Source organism: Octopus sinensis, linkage group LG20 (assembly GCF_006345805.1).
Source record: "Octopus sinensis linkage group LG20, ASM634580v1, whole genome shotgun sequence".
Classification (NCBI taxonomy): Eukaryota; Metazoa; Mollusca; class Cephalopoda; order Octopoda; family Octopodidae; genus Octopus; species Octopus sinensis.
In genome coordinates, this window is record NC_043016.1 from 11,497,060 (window position 1) to 11,517,056 (window position 19,997).

The window sequence follows — 19,997 nt, forward strand, 5'->3', positions numbered from 1 at the left end:
ATGTATATGTAGATAAATGTGTTAATGTCTATAAAATATATACATATGTATGTTTATGTGTATGCTTTGCATATGTGTGTGCGTAACGAATACGAGAGAAAAGAGATCGACTGATCGATTGATTGATTGTGTGATTGACTTTACATTGAAATTGAAGTTAATTTAGTTGTGACGATAGTAAATTTTTTTTCTTTCTTTTTAAACATATTGCTTACATCATCAGAATCAAAGTTGTCATATGAACACTATCAATCAGTATTAACTGATATCTACCTCTCTCTCTCTCTCTCTCTCTCGCCCTGCGAGTTCGATATTGATTTTTTTTTATTGCTGTCACTTTTGTTATTTGTGTGGTGTGTGTGTGTGTGTGTTTCTGTGATATAATATAAATCTGTTTATAATATTTATTATTGAAAAAACTTTCTACGTGTTGTTGTTTCAGAGTATAATCCAAATTCCAGAAATGCAAATTACTGCATATTTATGAACTTGTATATAGACACACACACATACATACATACACTCTCTCATACATACAAATGCATTTAGTTATATACACAATATTGTGTGTGTGTGTGCACGCATGTTGTCATAAGAATTTATATACTGCAGATATGGGTTCGAGTCCTATGGGCAAACCTTCTACTTTTTTCCATTCAAAGGGGTTTTCAGCCCAATGTTTACATGCTTATTATTTATAGCTCTATCATCTACTTCGAGATCCATTGTTCCAAAATAGAATATTAAAAAAAAAAATTTATACACACATATAAATTATATGGAATTCCTTCGATATTGGTACACGACGTCATTCACCCACACAACTTGCTCTCATGACATGGATAAAGAAGGTGAATGACGTCTTCTCATACCGACGCTCTGGAGACCAATACCGAAAGATCTCGCTTATATGATGTTCTACAATTTATAGGTGTGTGCGTGTTCGTATACGACTTAATAGTATGTTTATATACCTTGTGTGTAGTGTATGCGTATATATGCGTGCATCTCTGTTGTATGTGTGTGCATATATTTGTGTGTATATATACGTGTATTTATGCTTGTTTTCATGTCTATATAATTAGTGTGTGTGTGCATACATTTGTGTGTATATATGTGTATTTATGCTTGTTTTCATGTTTATATAATTAGTGTGTGTGCATATATTTGTGTGTGTATATACGTGTATTTATGCTTGTTTTCATGTCTATATAATTAGTGTGTGTGTACATATATTTGTGTGTGTATATACGTGTATTTATGCTTGTTTTCATGTCTATATAATTAGTGTGTGTGTACATATATTTGCGTGTATATATACGTGTATTTGTGCTTGTTTTCGTGTTTATATAATTAGTGTGTGTGTTAGACGTTGTGCGTGCATGCATCACAATACGTATGTAGTGTGTATGTATGCATATGTATTGTACGTGTGTGTATAGTTATGCTTGTGTGTACGTGTTTATCTAATTTGTGTAGTATTTGTATATGTGTGTGAGTGAGTGAGAGTACGTGTGTGTACGCGCGTGCGCGGGTATATTTGTGTTTCATCAGTGAATGCTCGAAAACTATGTCAGCAATCGACTCGAGCCAACGAAACGGGAGGGAGGGTCTCGAATTATTCGGTCGGTTTGCTCTATCTAGTAAAAAAATAGCAGCTAAAACCCCTTCAAATTACGCCCTTACCTACCTTTGAAAAAAAAAAGTATAAAAGGGAATTTCATTAATAAAGTGACGAGATGGTTATGGTTAGAACGGCCTTGATCATACGGCTGACCTGGGGCTAACAGCAATAATCGACTTCTTACTGTGAAGGATTAGTGATGAAATTAATACATACATACATACACACATACATATATACACACATACATACACACATACATACACACATACATACATACACACATACATACATACACACATACATACATACACACACACATATATACACACACACATACATACATACATACATACATACATACATACATACATACATACATACATACATACATACATACATACATACATACATACATACATACATACATACACACATACATACACACACACATACACACACACATACATACATACACACATACATACACACATACATACACACATACATACACACATACATACACACATACATACACACATACATACACACATACATACACACATACATACACACATACATACACACATACATACACACATACATACACACATACATACACACATACATACATACATACATACATACATACATAGACATAGAATGTAAGTGTATGTGTGATTTTTTTTTCTACTCTAGGCACAAGGCCCGAAATTGTGGGGGATGGGACCAGTCGATTAGATCGACCCCAGTATGCAACTGGTACTTGATTTTAACAACTCCAAAAGGATGAAAGGCAAAGTCGACCTCGGCTGATGTATGTGTGAATACATGTATATGAAATGTATGAGTGTTTTTATATATTTGTGTTTACGTTTGTATTGTGTGTGTGTGTTTATAATTTTCTGTTAATTACTAATGGCTAATTATGAAAGTAAATTAGTTTCTATGTTCTGTTCAAATGACATATTTTCGTATAACTATTTAAGAATACAAGAAAAACCCACGTAATAATATGTGTCTATTTGTGCTTGAGAGAGAGAGAGAAAAGAGAGAACGACAGAATAATAGAGAAAAGAGAGACAGAATAAGAAGAGAGAGAGAAAGAATTAGATAAAGAGAGAGAGTAAGCAAGTAAAGATTGTCTATATATTTGCTACAATAATTCTTCACTCCGACTGCAAAATAAAACAGCAACTACATTTAAGAAATACAACAAATAAATGCATTGATGATGGTGAAGTCTATAAAGATGGTAAATTAATTGGAGCACCTTATATTCGTTGAAATATTTTGCCTTTGCCTTTTTTCTTTTATATTTTACTATATGAAACAACAAATCTCATTCCACCACTTCACCCTAAAAAAAAACAAACCATTTAATGATAAATAACAAAGGGGAAAACAAGACAATGATCCATTGCCGTTACATTTTAAAATATAGAGAGAGAGTATTGTTTAATCGTTGTTGCATATTCTATGAGATTAATGTCTTATGTGCCACTTTCATCTATCTAATTCCATTCTGCAAACCATTTTCCACTAATAAAAATCATTCCGTTTATATTTATGCAAAATGTCATAATTTCTTCTTCTGTTACGCATTAATCTCTTCATTCATTTCTTTCTTTTTCTACGTTTTTTTTTGCGGGGTTTTTTTTTTTGCCTCGGAAATGTTATTGATATATTTTTTTGTTTGTTATTTTTTTTGTTTTGTTTTGTTTTTGCTTTATTTTGTCGTTTGTTTATTTACTTTTTATGTGGACTTTCTATTCTTTCCAAAACAGTTGTGTGGTGAAATGCGTGTGCGTAAACATACATTTTTTTTGTGTGAGTATATATCTATATAAATCTCACACATATGTATGTATAATCTATAGATAATGTATGTGTATGTATATTATAAATGCATGTATTTCAGGTCAAACCAACATGTGCAACCTTTAATCGAGACATTTTTTTCTCTCTCCGTTGCTCCCTCCCACCCTCTCTGTTTTCTGTGATTATTAGAAGAGCGTAGGCTCGAAACGTCGAAAACTTCCATTTATCTTGAGCGTCAAACTAATACATCATTTTTGTTGCTCCCTCACATGTCTCTCTTGTTTTTTGTACAATTTTGCACCATATATATATATATATATATTTGTGTGTGCGCGCCTGCGTATGTGCTTATGTATATGTATGCATGAATGTACATATGTTTGTATGTGTGTATAATGTAACGTAATGTGGAGGATATAAATATTTTTGTTTAAATTGAAACTGAATTTGTCTCGCGACTCGAGTTTCACAGCAGTGCATTTGATTATATATTTATATATATATATGCATTTATATATGTTTATATGTAAGTCTATATATGCATGCATTTATAAGTCTTACATATATACATGCATTTATGTATGTATATATTGTAAGTCGTCTAAGAGTTCATAAGTTGGAAAAAAATACGGTCATATATTTGTCAGTAGAGTGGATATATTAAAGTTTACAGTATTATATACACATTACAGCCAATCTTACCAATTGGTTTCACACCAAAGGGTTTAATGGAGTGTTATAGAATGAAGTATGGCAACTATCATACTTCATTCCATAACGCCTACCTCTGAAGAGTGCAGGATTACATAAGTGGACTGTTACTGAACACTCCATTGCTCCCCTGATGCGAAACTAATTGGTAAGATCAGCCATAATGGATATATAATATTGTACACTTCAATTAATATATATATATACATACACACAATGTATATATGTACATGTACATCTTCCTATATGTATATGTATGTGTATATATACATATCAAAGTCACACATATGATACAGACTAAACTAGATATTATCAGTAAATAAAAAAAAAATATTCCCTCTGATTTTTGAAAATCTATAAACATTATCCAAGCAAGATAACTCGATCAACATCAGGTTCTTTGTTTTTGGTTTTTGGTTTTTTTTTTCCTTTTTGTAAGGATGTGGGGTGGAATAAAAACTACAATTTGGAGTGCATTTATTTCATCAAAAAGAAAAAAAAACATAAACCAAGCACATTTCCATCTTCCAAGATTTCATCAGTAAAGCATATTCATTACCTCAGCTGGCAACACAAAGAAGTGATGAAATATATTTTTGTATGTGTTCTTCAAATTTTTTTGCTCACTTATATAAAACACCACACACACACACACGCGCGCGCAAAGATGTATGTGTCCTTTTTTTTTTATTATAATCGTCAATTCTTTTGCTCATTTAAGCAGTAGAGTGAATTAATGAAGACATTGCTGGCGTTGATGGGGCTCCTAGTTAGTTTGGCACAAGCTGTTCTTATCCAGGTACTATAGGCACAAGGCCTGAAATTTGGGGGAGAAGGAAGTGTTGATTACATCAACCTCAGTGCATAACTGGTACTTATTTCACCGACACCCCACCCCCTCAGGATGAAAGGCAAATTCTACCTTGGTAGAATTTGAACTCAGAACATAAAGACAGACAAAATGTCGGTAAGCATTTTGCCTGGCATGCTAACAATTCTGCCAACTCACTGTCTTAATAATAATAATAATTATTATTATTATTATTATTATTATTATTGAGTGAGAGAGAGCAGTGCATGCCATCAAAGTGACACTGGGGTAAAATATACGAAGCCCAGTATACCCATCATGACTACCCGTTTGATAAGGGTACACTAGGCATGCATCACAACCATGTGTGCACAATATGGTGATCTCATATCAAGATAAACAGCACATGACCTTGCAGGTGAGGCCCAGTTAGAATTTTCTTCTGGTCGAGTAACCCATCCCACTCAAAAGGTCCCTGAATAAGGGTTGTTTAAGGATGTTGAACAAAACACCCATGTTTCCAGAGGTGAATTATCCAAACTCCAAAGAATCCCTCTCAACACATGGCTATGGTGCTCCCCCACCACTTCTGCTTGTGATCAGAGATGCACATATCATCAGCCACTAAGGGACATGCTCAACTGGATATGGTCAAACAAATGACAAGCAAATCTGTGGTATTGAGTAGAATATTTGCTGTAGCCCATCTTTTATACCAAGACAAAACAATGTACATGATAACGCTTCCAATCAGTTAAGATCAGAAGCCATGAGAGCCACTGCCTGAAGTAACATGTATTCTTTTGTCTACAAATCGTGTTGTTTAGCTCCAGGTCAATCCTGACTGAGACCTATGGTCAAGGGACATTCCATGACGTATTTCTTACTGTGCAGTTCAGTATATTTTTCCCCTCTTCCAGTTAGTATTATTATTATTATTATTAACAGGCATGACTCTATGCCAAAAAGTTTACTTCCCAACCATATAGTCATGGTTTGGTCATGCCGTTGTCAGGTCCATGTCGTAGAATTGTTATGCCTGTTGTTGTTAGTCCTGCATTTTATTGTTGTTATGTTACTGTAACAATGCTAGGTTTGTGTTGCAGAATTGTTGTGCCTGTTTATGGTCTTGTTAGGTCTGTATCTATGTGGTTGTGTAATTATACATGTTGTGTTGTCAGGGCTGCCATTCTATTGCTAGTTCTATGTTACTCTTTTACTTGTTTCAGTCATTTGACTGCGGCCATGCTGGAAGCACCGCCTTTTTAGTCGAGCAAATTGACCCCCAGGACATATTTTTTGTAAGCCTAGTACTTATTCTATCGGTCTCTTTAGCCAAACCGCTATGTTGTGGTGACATAAACACACGACTATCAGTTGCCAAGCGATGTTGGGGGGACAAACATAGACTCACAAACATACATACACACACATATATATACGTACAAATATGTATGTATATATGCATGTTTTATTTATTAATTTGTTATATATATATATATATATATATATTATATATATATATATATATATATATATATATGTATGTATGTATATGACGGGCTTTTTTCAACTTCCGTCTACCAAATCCACTCACAAGGCTTTGGTTGGCCCGAGGCTATAGTAGAAGATACTTGCCCAAGGTGCCACGTAGTGGAATTGAACCCGGAACCATGTGGTTGGTAAGCAAGCTTCTTACCACACAGCCACTCCTGTGCCTATAAAAATGTAAACACAGGCAAAATACTGCTGAGATTTTCGTTTGGCACACTAACGTCTCAGCCAGTTCACCGTTGTTAGGTTTATGTTGTTTACTTGACTTTCCTCCACCCCAATCCAGTTTTGTTCATTAAGGAAAGAAGTCTTTCAATAGAAATGGTGTGTTGTTGTGTGTTCTTGGAGTAGCATTTAACTGATTCCTGATTAAAACCAAGTAACATGTATTCTTTTGTCTACAAATCATGTTGTTTAGTCCCAGGTCAGTCTTGACTGAGACCTATGGTCAAGGGACAATCCACGACTTATTTCTTACTGTGCAGTTCAGTATATTTTTCCCCTCTTCCAGTCAGCAGTGTGTGAACTGAAGGATATTTGGCTGCTATTTCTAGCAGGCTCAAGCTACTTTCAGGTTCATGTCAATAAACCTATAAACTAATCAGATATGGAAGAAATCATTATTGATGAAATTGCAAGCTATTGACGTTTAGTAGCGGATATAATGTTGGATTTAAGTAATACAGAAATGAAGTAGATGGTTGCACCATCAACGTAGTAGTACATGAATGATTGACAGATTATTGATGAAGAGTTGCTGATTTTTGTCATAGAATCAATAAGACTGTATATGGACTGAGAACGGTCATCATCATCATCATTATCATCATTATCATTTAATGTCCATTTTCCATACTAGCATCATTTGAATGGTTTGACTGGAGCTGTAGGGCTGGAGGGTTATGTCCAAGCTCTGCTGTCTGTTTTGGCATGGTTTTTACAGTTGGATGACCTTCCCAATGCCAAATGGGTTAGTTTTCTGAAGGTTTGTTCAAAGCATAAATCCTTTAAGGTATAACTTACACCATGGGGTTTGGATGTTGGTTCTGCTGTGTGTCAAATACTAAATTACAGATAGATTGTAAAGACTGTGAAGTAAGCCAAAGTGTCCATCAACACTTGAGGTAAAATGGTTAAATAACTGAACTATTGGACAACCAATTCCTGGTTTACTGATGGTTTATTGTATATTCCTCATTCTACCTACATTGCATGAAATGTTCCTCGCTGGGAAAGTTACCAAAGCTTCTAGAAAAGTTACCTGCTATTAACTGATATTTTCTTATACAGGAAGAACTTTCGTACCCCTCTCCCTCTCTCTCTCTTATTTTCTGCTGAAACATTATAAAAGCTTGCTTACCAACCACATGGTTCCGGGTTCAATCCCACTGCATGACACCTTGGGCAAGTGTGTCTTCTACTGTAGCCTCATCCAACCAAAACCTTGTGAGTGGATTTGGCAGACGGAAACTGAAAGAAGCCTGCCATGTGTGTGTGTGCACGTGTATGTATATGTTTGTGTGTGTGCACGCATATGTATGTGTGTGTGTTCATGTCTGTGTTTGTCCTGTCACTGCTTGACAACCGGTGATGGTGATACTTCCCCGTAACTTAGTGGTTCAGCAAAACGGACTGATTAGAAGAAGTACTGAGCTTAAATAAATAATAAGTCCCGGAGTCAATTTATTTGACTAACACCCTTTAAGGCGGTACTCCAGCATGGCCACAGTCAAATGACTGGAACGAGTAAAAGAGTAAGTATTAGCCCTATGGATCCTCTGGAGTTAACGAATGCACAAAATATTTAATGAACTTGATTGGTTTGATTCAACACACTATACACCCCTGCCCATTCACCACACCCCTTTATCTCTCTCTCACACACACACACACACACACACACACACACACATATACCTTCACTCCTCACTTACTCTGTCCCCTTCTCCACTTGCTATGTCTATTTGTTACACACTCTCTGCATCACCTTCTCCAAACCCCCCCCCCCCCCGCATGGCATTTTTCATTAGACCCCTAACTCTTCCCTCTCCCTAATTCCCTTTATAACACTCTCTTCACCACATCCACTTCACTCCTTTTCTGCAAAAACAAAACCCCTTCACCAAAATAGGCTTTATCACAGTCCTTTCATCCCCCACTTCTACCACTCATCCCAGCCGCTTTGCCACACATCCACTTTATCCCCTCCCTTTCCCACAGCCCCTTCCCTACATTTCCTTACCAGAATCACCCCCTCTCTCCTCTGTTACCATAGTCCTTTCATTACACAATCATTTCACCATAATTCCTTCATTGGGAGCCAATGAGGGGACCTTCTGCATAGTAATAATGACCCACTAGAAATAGCAGCCACGGTCTCCCTCAAATCATGTCCTATTATCTTAAGGAAAGAGTAACCTTAGATAATGTGATCCCAGGTTCCTTGTCAAAGAAGATTAAGACAAGGGTGGTCATGACTGGAAAGCCTTTGATCCTAGGTTTGTTTGGTCAAGTGTGACTAGGATTTAAGCAACAAAATCCACAAAAACTCTTGTGATTACACCCTTTCACCATGGTTCTTTGATTGCAATGCCGTTCCTATGAAATTTGGGCCCGTGACCTCACTAAATACCCAGTATTGAGTGCAACAAATTTTGTCTTATACTTCTTAACCCTTTCATTGCTGTATTTTTATTGAATTACCTTTGTTTCAGTTAATTTTGATGATAATAAAAAGTTTAGTAAAATAACTTTGTTGTTATTAAACTGGTGTTTGAGTAACATAATATAAAATTTTGATGTAAAGTTTTAATTTAAATTAGTTTAAACCTATGCTACCATATTTCTCTTGAAATCCACTACCCTTGTTTCATTTAATTTTGAAGATAATGAAGAATTGTGCAGGAGTGGCTGTGTGATAAGAAGCTTGCTTCTTAGCATTTAAACCAGCCATATATTTAAACCCTTTAGCATTTAAACTGACCATATCCACCCCAAATATTCTACCTGTTTTATGTTCAAATTGACCAGATCCGGCCTCTTACATTTAGCCTACAATGTTAGTCTAAAAATGAACAACACTTCAGTGAAATATCAAAGCAACGAGATTATGAATGGCTCTGTGGTAAGAAGCTTGTTTTCCAGTCACAGCATTCTAGTTTCAGTCTTCTACTATAGCCTCAGGCTAAACAAAGCCTTGTAAGTGGATCTGGTTGACGGAAACTGAAAGAACCCCATCGTGTACAGTAATCCCTCACCATATCATGATTCACCTATCGCAATTATTATTTATTATTTACGTGGATTCCTCCATGGTGTTGTTTTGCGTTTATAATAGAATAAATATATACGGATTATAAAAATAATTTTAAAAATATACAATACAGTACTGTTTCTACCTCATGGATTTTCACCTACCACAGAGGATTTTGAATAGTCAAGGGATTACTGTATCTGTGTCTGTCTGTTTCCCCCCACCATCACTTGGCAACCAATGTTGGTATGCTTATATCCCCGTAACTCAGTGGTTCAACAAAAAGAGACCAACAAAATAAGTACCAAGCTCATAAAGAATAAGTCCTGGGGTCGATTTGTTTGATTGAAGGTGGAGCTCCAGTATGGCCGCAGTCAAATAATTGAAACGCGTCAAAGAGTAAATAAGCATTGCATTTGACAGAGTAATCTGAATGCTAAAAGGATTAAAGCAGAAAATCCGTATCATAGAACCAAGGACAGTGTCAGGCAGGTTGACAGCAAAAGGGTTAGACATTGAGGATTTTAGGATAACAGTCATTATTGTTTCATATGGTGTCTTTCACAGCTGCATCTTTACTTTATGGATCATCACATCGTGGCTATTTTTATGATGATTCAATAATCTTGAAAGGCAAGTTCTGTTATTATTCAGTTATGCTGCATCAATAGAAAGAATTATGATTTGGTAGCATCAGCTTAGACTGTTTGGTCATGTTTCTTGATTTTTTCAAGTTGGATCCTGCTTACCAAAAGTGGTTGGCATTTGGAAAGGCATTCCGCTGTAAAAATCATGCCAAAACTGACCTTGCTTGTGCTGGTGACACATAAAAAGCACTCAGTCCACTCTGTAAAGTGGTTGGTGTTAGGAAGGGCATCCTGCTGTAAAAACCATGCCAAAACTGACCTTGCTTGTGCTGGTGACACATAAAAAGCACTCAGTCCACTCTGTAAAGTGGTTGGTGTTAGGAAGGGCATCCTGCTGTAAAAATCATGCCAAAACTGACCTTGCTTGTGCTGGTGACACATAAAAAGCACTCAGTCCACTCTGTAAAGTGGTTGGTGTTAGGAAGGGCATCCTGCTGTAAAAATCATGCCAAAACTGACCTTGATTGTGCTGGTGACATAAAAAAGCACTCAATCCACTCTGCAGAATGGTTGGTGTTAGGAAGGACATCCAGCTGTAAAAACCAGTCCAAAACAGACACAGAAGTCTAGTCAGCTCCTGTCAAACTGCCCAACCCATGCCAGCAAGAAAAGCAGATGTGAAATGATGATGATGATGATATATATATGTATGTGTCTTGCATTTGTGCTTGTCTCTTCCTCCCACCACTTTGTTTTTTTTTTATTTCATATTTTGCAATTTCCTGTTTCTCTCTCGTTCTCTCTCTCTCTCTAATTCTTTGTTTCTTATATGTATGTATACATGTTCGTGTTTGTCCCCACCACTGCTTGACAGCCAGTGTTGCTTTGTTTACATCCTCATGGCTCACTGATTCAGCAAAAAGTGACCAAAAGTGTATGTACTAAGCACAAATAAATAAATATTGGTGGGTGGGGGTTGATTTGTTTGACTAAAACCCTTCGGATATTGCCCCAGCATGGCCACAGTCCAATGACTGAAACAACAGCGAGGTAAGCCATAAAAGAAAGACCACCCACACGCATACACATTCACACCCCACACTCTTTATCTTTTCAACTCTCTTTTTTTTCCAACTGGGGTGTCCGTGTGTCTACTCCACAGCAAGACACTTATACGTATGTGCCCCATCTATACCTTGAATCTCTCAACAGGCACAAAGTCACAAGACCTCAACACTACTCCCCGACCTCCTTGTTGAGGGGTTTTGTCTTGCAAGGTACTTGGTGATTCTGTCAGTGCTGGTGCCACATAAAAAGCCCTGGTGGTGTTGGTGCCACATAAAAAAGCACTGGTGTTGGTGTCACAAAAAAGCACTGGTGCCACATAAAAAGCAATGGTACTGGTACCACATAAAAAGCAATGGTACTGGTGCCACATAAAAAGCAATGGTACTGGTGCCACATAAAAAGCAATGGTACTGGTACCACATAAAAAGCAATGGTACTGGTGCCACATAAAAAGCAATGGTACTGGTACCACATAAAAAGCAATGGTACTGGTGCCACATAAAAAGCAATGGTACTGGTACCACATAAAAAGCAATGGTACTGGTACCACATAAAAAGCAATGGTACTGGTGCCACATAAAAAGCAATGGTACTGGTGCCACATAAAAAGCAATGGTACTGGTGCCACATAAAAAGCAATGGTACTGGTACCACATAAAAAGCAATGGTACTGGTGCCACATAAAAAGCAATGGTACTGGTACCACATAAAAAGCAATGGTACTGGTGCCACATAAAAAGCAATGGTACTGGTGCCACATAAAAAGCAATGGTACTGGTGCCACATAAAAAGCAATGGTACTGGTACCACATAAAAAGCAATGGTACTGGTGCCACATAAAAAGCAATGGTACTGGTACCACATAAAAAGCAATGGTACTGGTGCCACATAAAAAGCAATGGTACTGGTACCACATAAAAAGCAATGGTACTGGTGCCACATAAAAAGCAATGGTACTGGTGCCACATAAAAGCAATGGTACTGGTGCCACATAAAAAGCAATGGTACTGGTGCCACATAAAAAGCAATGGTACTGGTACCACATAAAAAGCAATGGTACTGGTACCACATAAAAAGCAATGGTACTGGTGCCATAAAAAGCAATGGTACTGGTGCCACATAAAAAGCAATGGTACTGGTACCACATAAAAAGCAATGGTACTGGTGCCACATAAAACAATGGTACTGGTGCCACATAAAAAGCAATGGTACTGGTGCCACATAAAAAGCAATGGTACTGGTGCCACATAAAAAGCAATGGTACTGGTACCACATAAAAAGCAATGGTACTGGTACCACATAAAAAGCAATGGTACTGGTGCCACATAAAAAGCAATGGTACTGGTACCACATAAAAAGTACTGGTATTGGTGCCATGTATAAAAAGAAATGCACTGGTGCTGGTTCCACATTAAAAACTGCTGGTGCCATGTAAAAACACTGGTGGCGTTGGTTCTGCATTAAAAAAAAACACTGGTTCTAGTGCCATGTGAAAAGCACTAGTGCTGGTGTCACGTTAAAAGTACTGATATTGGTGCTGCTGGTGCCATGGAAAAAGCACCCAGTCCACTCTTTAAAGTGGTTGGTGTTAGGAAGGGCATCCAGCCATAGAAACCATTCCGGAACAAACAATGGAACTCGATGCAACTCCTGGCCTTGCCAGTTCCTAACAAACTGTCCAACCCATGCCAGCATGGAAAACAGACGTTACATCATGTTAATGATGATGATGATGATGATATACATACTCACATACAAACACTGTTTTTATAATACTGCTTGTTTTATTTATTTTTTTTCTTTTGTTATTGGATTAATGTAGAATATCAAACAAAATTAATGGAAAACAAGCGATATGGCATATTCTGTATATATTTGCTGTCGTCTCTCCATTATCAACACCAGAGGAGATCATTTATCGCATTTTCAAATTTGTAATTGATTGCTCTTGTTTTAAATAAATAATATGGAAAACAGGAAAAATTATAAACCCTGTTAAAATATTTATATGCCAAAAGATATGCGTATTGCATGGTTTAATAATTCTAAATGTCAAACTTCCCTTTTGAAATATGTGTGTACGCATGTGTTTGTGTATGCGTGTGTGTATGCGTGTGTTTAAAAATATCGAATTTATTTTGCTAAATATTATTTCAAAGATAAGTTGTTTTATGTAAAAATACACGTGTGTGTGTGTATATATATATATATATTGTTACATGTACATATTTGTGTGTGTGTATATGTATAAATTAGGCAATCCTTTGATTCCTTGGCAATGTATGGGTACATATGATTAACATATATTTTACACTCACACACACATATTTATATATACATTGATATACACACTTGCACACACACATATATATGTATATTAGATATGTGTGCATGTAGATAGATAGATAGACAGACAGATATGTTTTAATTAAATACTGTTTCAGTTGCATACACTGAATTTTTATTCAGCCCTAGGGGCTTTCCGCAATACCAGTGAATATATTTTTCAGTTTCATATATCATCATCATCATTGTTCGACCGTGGTCAAGACAATGGAATTTACTATGTTACGCCAGACTTCACGGTCCATCATAGCATTACGGAGGTCCTGTTGCTGGATGCCTGTATCCCTGGAGATTACATCAGGATAGGAGAGTGTGCGCCCTCTGGTATTGCGAGTAGATGGCTTCCAGAGGAGAAGAGTAGAAATTACTTCTTTTTCAGCTCTACAACAATGTCCAGCAAACTGGACTCTTCTACCTTTCACAAGAGATGACACAGGTGGTAATTTCCCATATATTTGCATTTTGGTTGGATGGCGCTTCCACGAGAGATTTTGAGCTCTCATAAGGAGGCGAGTGTAGGTTCCATCCAACCGCCTTTCAAGCTTCTTTGATAACAAGTTTCATATATACTGGGGAGAACACATTTCATCTGGACATGTGATTTGTAAGTATATGTCATTGCTGAGATCAAAAGTGGTTGAAACATATCTGGTGTTCTTGAGAACCCCAGCTGGAACCATGTCTGTCATGCTCTATTCTGTAACATTTTTTAACACAGCATGTCTATGAATGAATTTTCTCTCAGCAAAAGCCACAGCATCATCCTTTTCAAGGTATATATACATAAAGTCTGATACACAGATGGCTAATTCAATTTAATGATTTTCCAATTGCATACATTAAGTGTGTGTGCATATAGGTGCAGGGTTGGATGTGTGGTAAGAAGTGTGTGTTGTGTCCCAACCATGTGGTTCTGGGTTCAGTTCCACTGCATGGTACTTGAGGTGTTTTCTACTATTTCTCTCAACTGACCAAAGCCTTGTGGGTGGATTTACTAAACAAAAACTGAAAGAAGCTTGTTATATTCTTTCATTCTTACACTTGTTTCAGTCATTTGACTGCAGCCATGATGGAGCACCGCCTTTAGTTGAAAAAACCGACCCCAGGACTTATTCTTTGCAAGCCTAGTACTTATTCTGTAGGTCTCTTGCCAAACCACTAACTTATGGGGGCGTAAACACACCATCATCGCTTGGCACGCTATGGTGGGGGTACAAACAAAGACACAAATAACAAATATACACACACACACACACACACACATATATATATATATGACGGGCTTCTTTCAGTTTCTGTCTACCAGATCCACTCACAAGGCTTTGGCTGGCCTGAGGCTATAGTAGAAGACACTTGCCCAAGGTGCCACACAGTGGGACTGAATCTGGAACCATGTAGTTTGTAAGCAAGCTACTTACCACAAAACCTGAAATTTTTGAGGAGAAGCCAGTCAGTTAGATCGACTCTAGTATGCAACTGGTACTTAATTTATCAACTCCAAAAGGATGAAAGGCAAAGTCAACCATGGCGAAATTTAATATACAAAAAATAACCCTTTCATTACTGTATTTAGTTTGAGATGCTCTGTTTTTCTCTCAATTGTTTTAAATATAACAAAGAATTTAGTAAAATGACTTAGTTATCATGGGAAGTTAGTGTTAGGAACATAAACTGTGACTAAGGTTTGTTGGAAAATTTTAATTCAGAACTTTTGAAAACAAAACATTTGTACTACAGAGTCAGTGCCAGTTTTAGCCAGTTTGGTAACAAAAGGGTACAAAAGAACTATATATATCTTTATATATAAAAGTGAAGTTGTGTGAGTGTCTGTCTCCTAAGATTTAGATTCCTATCTACTCCCACATTTTGCGGTGCAGTTTAACCAAGTATCTTATAGTCGTGATTCATATCGAGCCTTTCTGGGTATTAGCGCGCGTCTACGATTTAAAAAATAATTTACCATCATTTTTTTCCATTTTAATGCATTTTTTCGCTATTAAATAAGGGAAGTAACTCTCTAAAAATGTCTACGATGAGTCAGCAATTTAAAAAAAAATTTACCATCACTTTTTTCCCATTTTTTTGCTATTTTTGGCTATAACTCTCTAAAAATGCATATATAGTTATTTCCCTTACAAACCCGAGCAACGCCGGGCGATACTGCTAGTTTACGTATAAAAAGCTTACACAGAATAGAAATGACAGAAATACTTTTCTGTGTAAGATCTTTTTATATATACTTTTATATATATTTCTTTTGTATTCAATATTTTTTGTATACTAACTTGCATATACATACATTTATTTACTCCTCTACCCACTCCAGTTTAAAGCTCTTGAGCACTGTTAGATGCATTCTATATGGGGAATATCGGATTCTCCTCTATGAACTATATATATATATATATATATATATCATCATCATCATCGTTTAACGTCCGTTCTCCATGCTAGCATGGGTTGGACGGTTCGACCGGGGATCTGGGAAGCCATAAGGCTGCACCAGGCTCCAGTCTTATCTGGCAATGTTTCTACAGCTGGATGCCCTTCCTAACGCCAACCACTCCGTGAGTGTAGTGGGTGCTTTTTACGTGCCACCTGCACAGGTGCCAGGCGAGGCTGGCAACGGCCACGGTCGGATTGGTGTATTTTATGTGCCACCAGCACGGAACCAGTCGAGGCGGTGCTGGCATCGGCCACGATTCGGATAGTGCTTTTTATGTACCACCAGACCAGGGATCCTGGCTGGTTCAATGCGGTTTCGATTTCGCTTGCCCCAACATGTCTTCGCAAGTAGAGGGGGTTGGCATGGGTGCCTGTCGTCGGATGAGGTTCTATATCGACTTCGCTTGCCTCAACAGGTCTTTGTGTCCAAGGGAGGAAAGGCATTCATAAGTGGGCTGGGCTCACTTGTCCTGCCTGGTCTTCTCATATATATATATATGGACTACCTCAGTCCATCTAAATGTATATATTTGTCGTTACCTGTCATAAAAAGCCTTTTTTTTATTTGCAATGTGCATTTTCGTTGATTTTTCATATTTTACCCTTACATCGAAATCGGAATCGAAATTGAACCAATCCTATGACTGGCACCCGGCAGATGCCAGGACCCCTGGACTGGTGGTACGTAAAAAGCACTATCCGAATCGTGGCCGAAGCCAGCGCCGCCTCGACTGGCTTCCGTGCCGGTGGCACGTAAAATGCACCAATCCGACCGTGGCCATTGCCAGCCTCGCCTGGCACCTGTGCGGGTGGCACGTAAAAAGCACCCACTACACTCACGGAGTGTTTGGCGTTAGGAAGAGCATCCAGCTGTAGAAACATTGCCAGATCAGACTGGAGCCTGGTGCAGCCTTCTGGCTTCCCAGATCCCAGTTGAACCGTCCAACCCATGCTAGCATGGAGAACGGATGTTAAACGATGATGATGATGATGATGATGATTTCTATGTGTATTTTATATTTTCTTTTTGTAACATATTTCTATTATATATATATATATATATATATATATTATATATATATATATATATATATATATAGGCATTGGAGTGGCTGTGTGGTAAGTAGCTTGCTTACAAACGACATGGTTTCGGGTTCAGTCCCACTGCATGGCACCTTGGGCAAGTGTCTTCTACTATAGCAGCGGGCCAAACAAAGCCTTGTGAGTGGATTTGGTAGATGGAAATGGAAAGAAGCCCATCGTATATATATGTGTGTGTGCGTGTGTGTGTGTATGTTTGTCCCCCCCCCCCCCCATCGATTGACAACCGATGGTGGTGTGTTTACGCTCCTGTATCTTAGTGGTTCGGCAAAAGAGACTGATAGAATAAGCACTAGGCTTACAAAGAATAATTCCTGCAGCCAATTTGCTTGACCTAAAGGTGGTCTCCAGCATCGCCACAGTCAGATGACTGAAACAAGTAAAAGAGTAATATATATATATATATATATATATATATATATATATATATCACATATACACATATATATATATATACAATATTACACATATATATATATACACATATACACATATATATATATACACATATACACATATACACATACATACATACATACATACATACATAGGGTTGGTGCATGATTATGCGGCTTTTTTTCAACTAATTTTATTCAACGAAAACAATAACATGTAACAAAGACATCTTTAAATGATTATTCCGGAGCATATTCACCATCTACTTCAATTACTGCTTCCCATTTGCTTGGCAGATGGTCAGACCATCATTTAGAGATGACTTTGTTAAATATTGCTATTGTTTTTGTCGAATAAAATTTTTTGAAAAAAACCCACAATAATTATGCACCAACACAAAATATACACATACACACACACACACACAGAAAGAGAGATTAAATCTGCTATTGTTCCTGGAAGTTGCTTTTTTATATGTTCTATGGGCTGCTTGAAGCTTACTAACTTCCTACACCTGGCTCCTTGGTTCTTACTTTTACATATCATTATACATACATACATATATATATATATTCGCCATGATAGATTGCTAGCCACTACACATTCTTTATTTTCTCTCTTTGTTTCTTTCTGTGTTCCTTTCTGTGGAAGAGCGTAGGCTCGAAAGATTAAATACTTTTTCACTTCCCAAGCATCAAACTAATACATCTGTTTGTTGTCTACACCACCTGTCTTCGTCTTTTGATTTTTTTTCGTGAATTCTCCCTATATATATATTGGGCAAGGACGATGTACTGTAATAGCTTGGGTTTTAAGGGCCCACAACTGTTTAACTCTCTGCCGAAGCATCTGAGGAGCCTCCATGGAGTGAATGTAGACGTTTTCAAATGTGAACTTGACCTCTGGCTTGAGCCAATATCTAAGCAAGAAACTCAAAAGAGGTCAGTAACATTGAATTCCATCCTTTACCAAAAAGCCACTCCAACAAAGGTAGAAAGATGATCACAATGGCAGTGCTCCAGCATGGCCACAGTCAATTGGACTGAAACATATAAAAGAATATACATATATACATACACACTCACACACACACAGGTGATGTTAAATAGGAAACTTTAAAATGTAGTATTCAAACCCTGTTTTGGGTATATCCCTCCTTTGTAGTGTACCTTGAGGGCATGTTCACCACTTACAGCTACCAGGCATCATACACGGTACTGCACTTTAGTCACAGTATCATGTATGACGTCCAGTACCTGTATGTGTGTGTGTGTATTTTTTTTCTCTTCTCTCCTTGATTTTTCTGTGTCCCTTTCTGTCGAAGAGCATAGGCTCGAAACGTAAAAGACTTTTTCTATTCCTGAGCGCTATACTAATACATCTGTTTGTTTGTACACCACCTGCCTTCGTCTTTTGTTTATTTTCGTAAACTTCCCTTTATACACACCACACACCACACACACACACACCACACACACACACACAACACACACACACACCACACACACACACACACACACCACACACACACACACACACACACAGAGGCACACCTCAACTTATATTGGTTATAGGTTCAAAGATAGCAACTGAATTTGGACAAAACCATAGCCTAACATAAAGACAGTTTTAAAATCTTTATTAGCTTATATTTGTTTTAATGAATGGCTTGTGCATATTTTCACAAGTATTTTATTTGATTTAATTTGATTTACTGCTTTAGTATTGGTTTTCAAGTGGGGTTTTTGTTTTGTTTTGCTTAATATCTGATTTTTTTCTTAAAATAACTTTGCTGTGAGCAACATAAAATTAGATAAATCAATCGAAGTTGAGGTTTATTTCTTTAAAAGAAAAGCAACATAAAGTTGAAAAAAAAAAGTGTAGCCCAAAATGGCGTATGGTGAGGTATATCTGTGTACATGTGTGTGTGTGTGTGTGTGTGTGTGTGTGTGTGTGTGTGTGTTTGGAAATGTGTGTATGTGTATATGCATATATGTGTATGCGTGTATGGATATATGTGTATGCGTGTATGGATATGTGTATGCGTGTATGGATATGTGTATGCGTGTATGGATATGTGTATGTGTGTATGTATGTATGTGTACATGTGCATATGTATGTAAATATGTGTATGAATGAATACATCTGGTTCACAAGACAGGAGGTTTGTGTTTATTAATTGTAAACATATTCCTACACATTATAATCAACAGCTTGTCAGAATGCATTTATAAACTTAGCAGAAGTTACTAAACAAAATTTGTTTAATAATAATAATAA

The 19,997-nt window shown here is 37.1% G+C and overlaps 1 protein-coding gene across 4 annotated transcripts in view; it reads left to right on the forward strand.

Moving 5' to 3' along the window:
* The window catches only part of LOC115222524 (probable serine/threonine-protein kinase DDB_G0282963), a 315,550-nt gene that overhangs the window by 93,934 nt on the left and 201,619 nt on the right, over positions 1 to 19,997 (forward strand). The window lies entirely within an intron of this gene.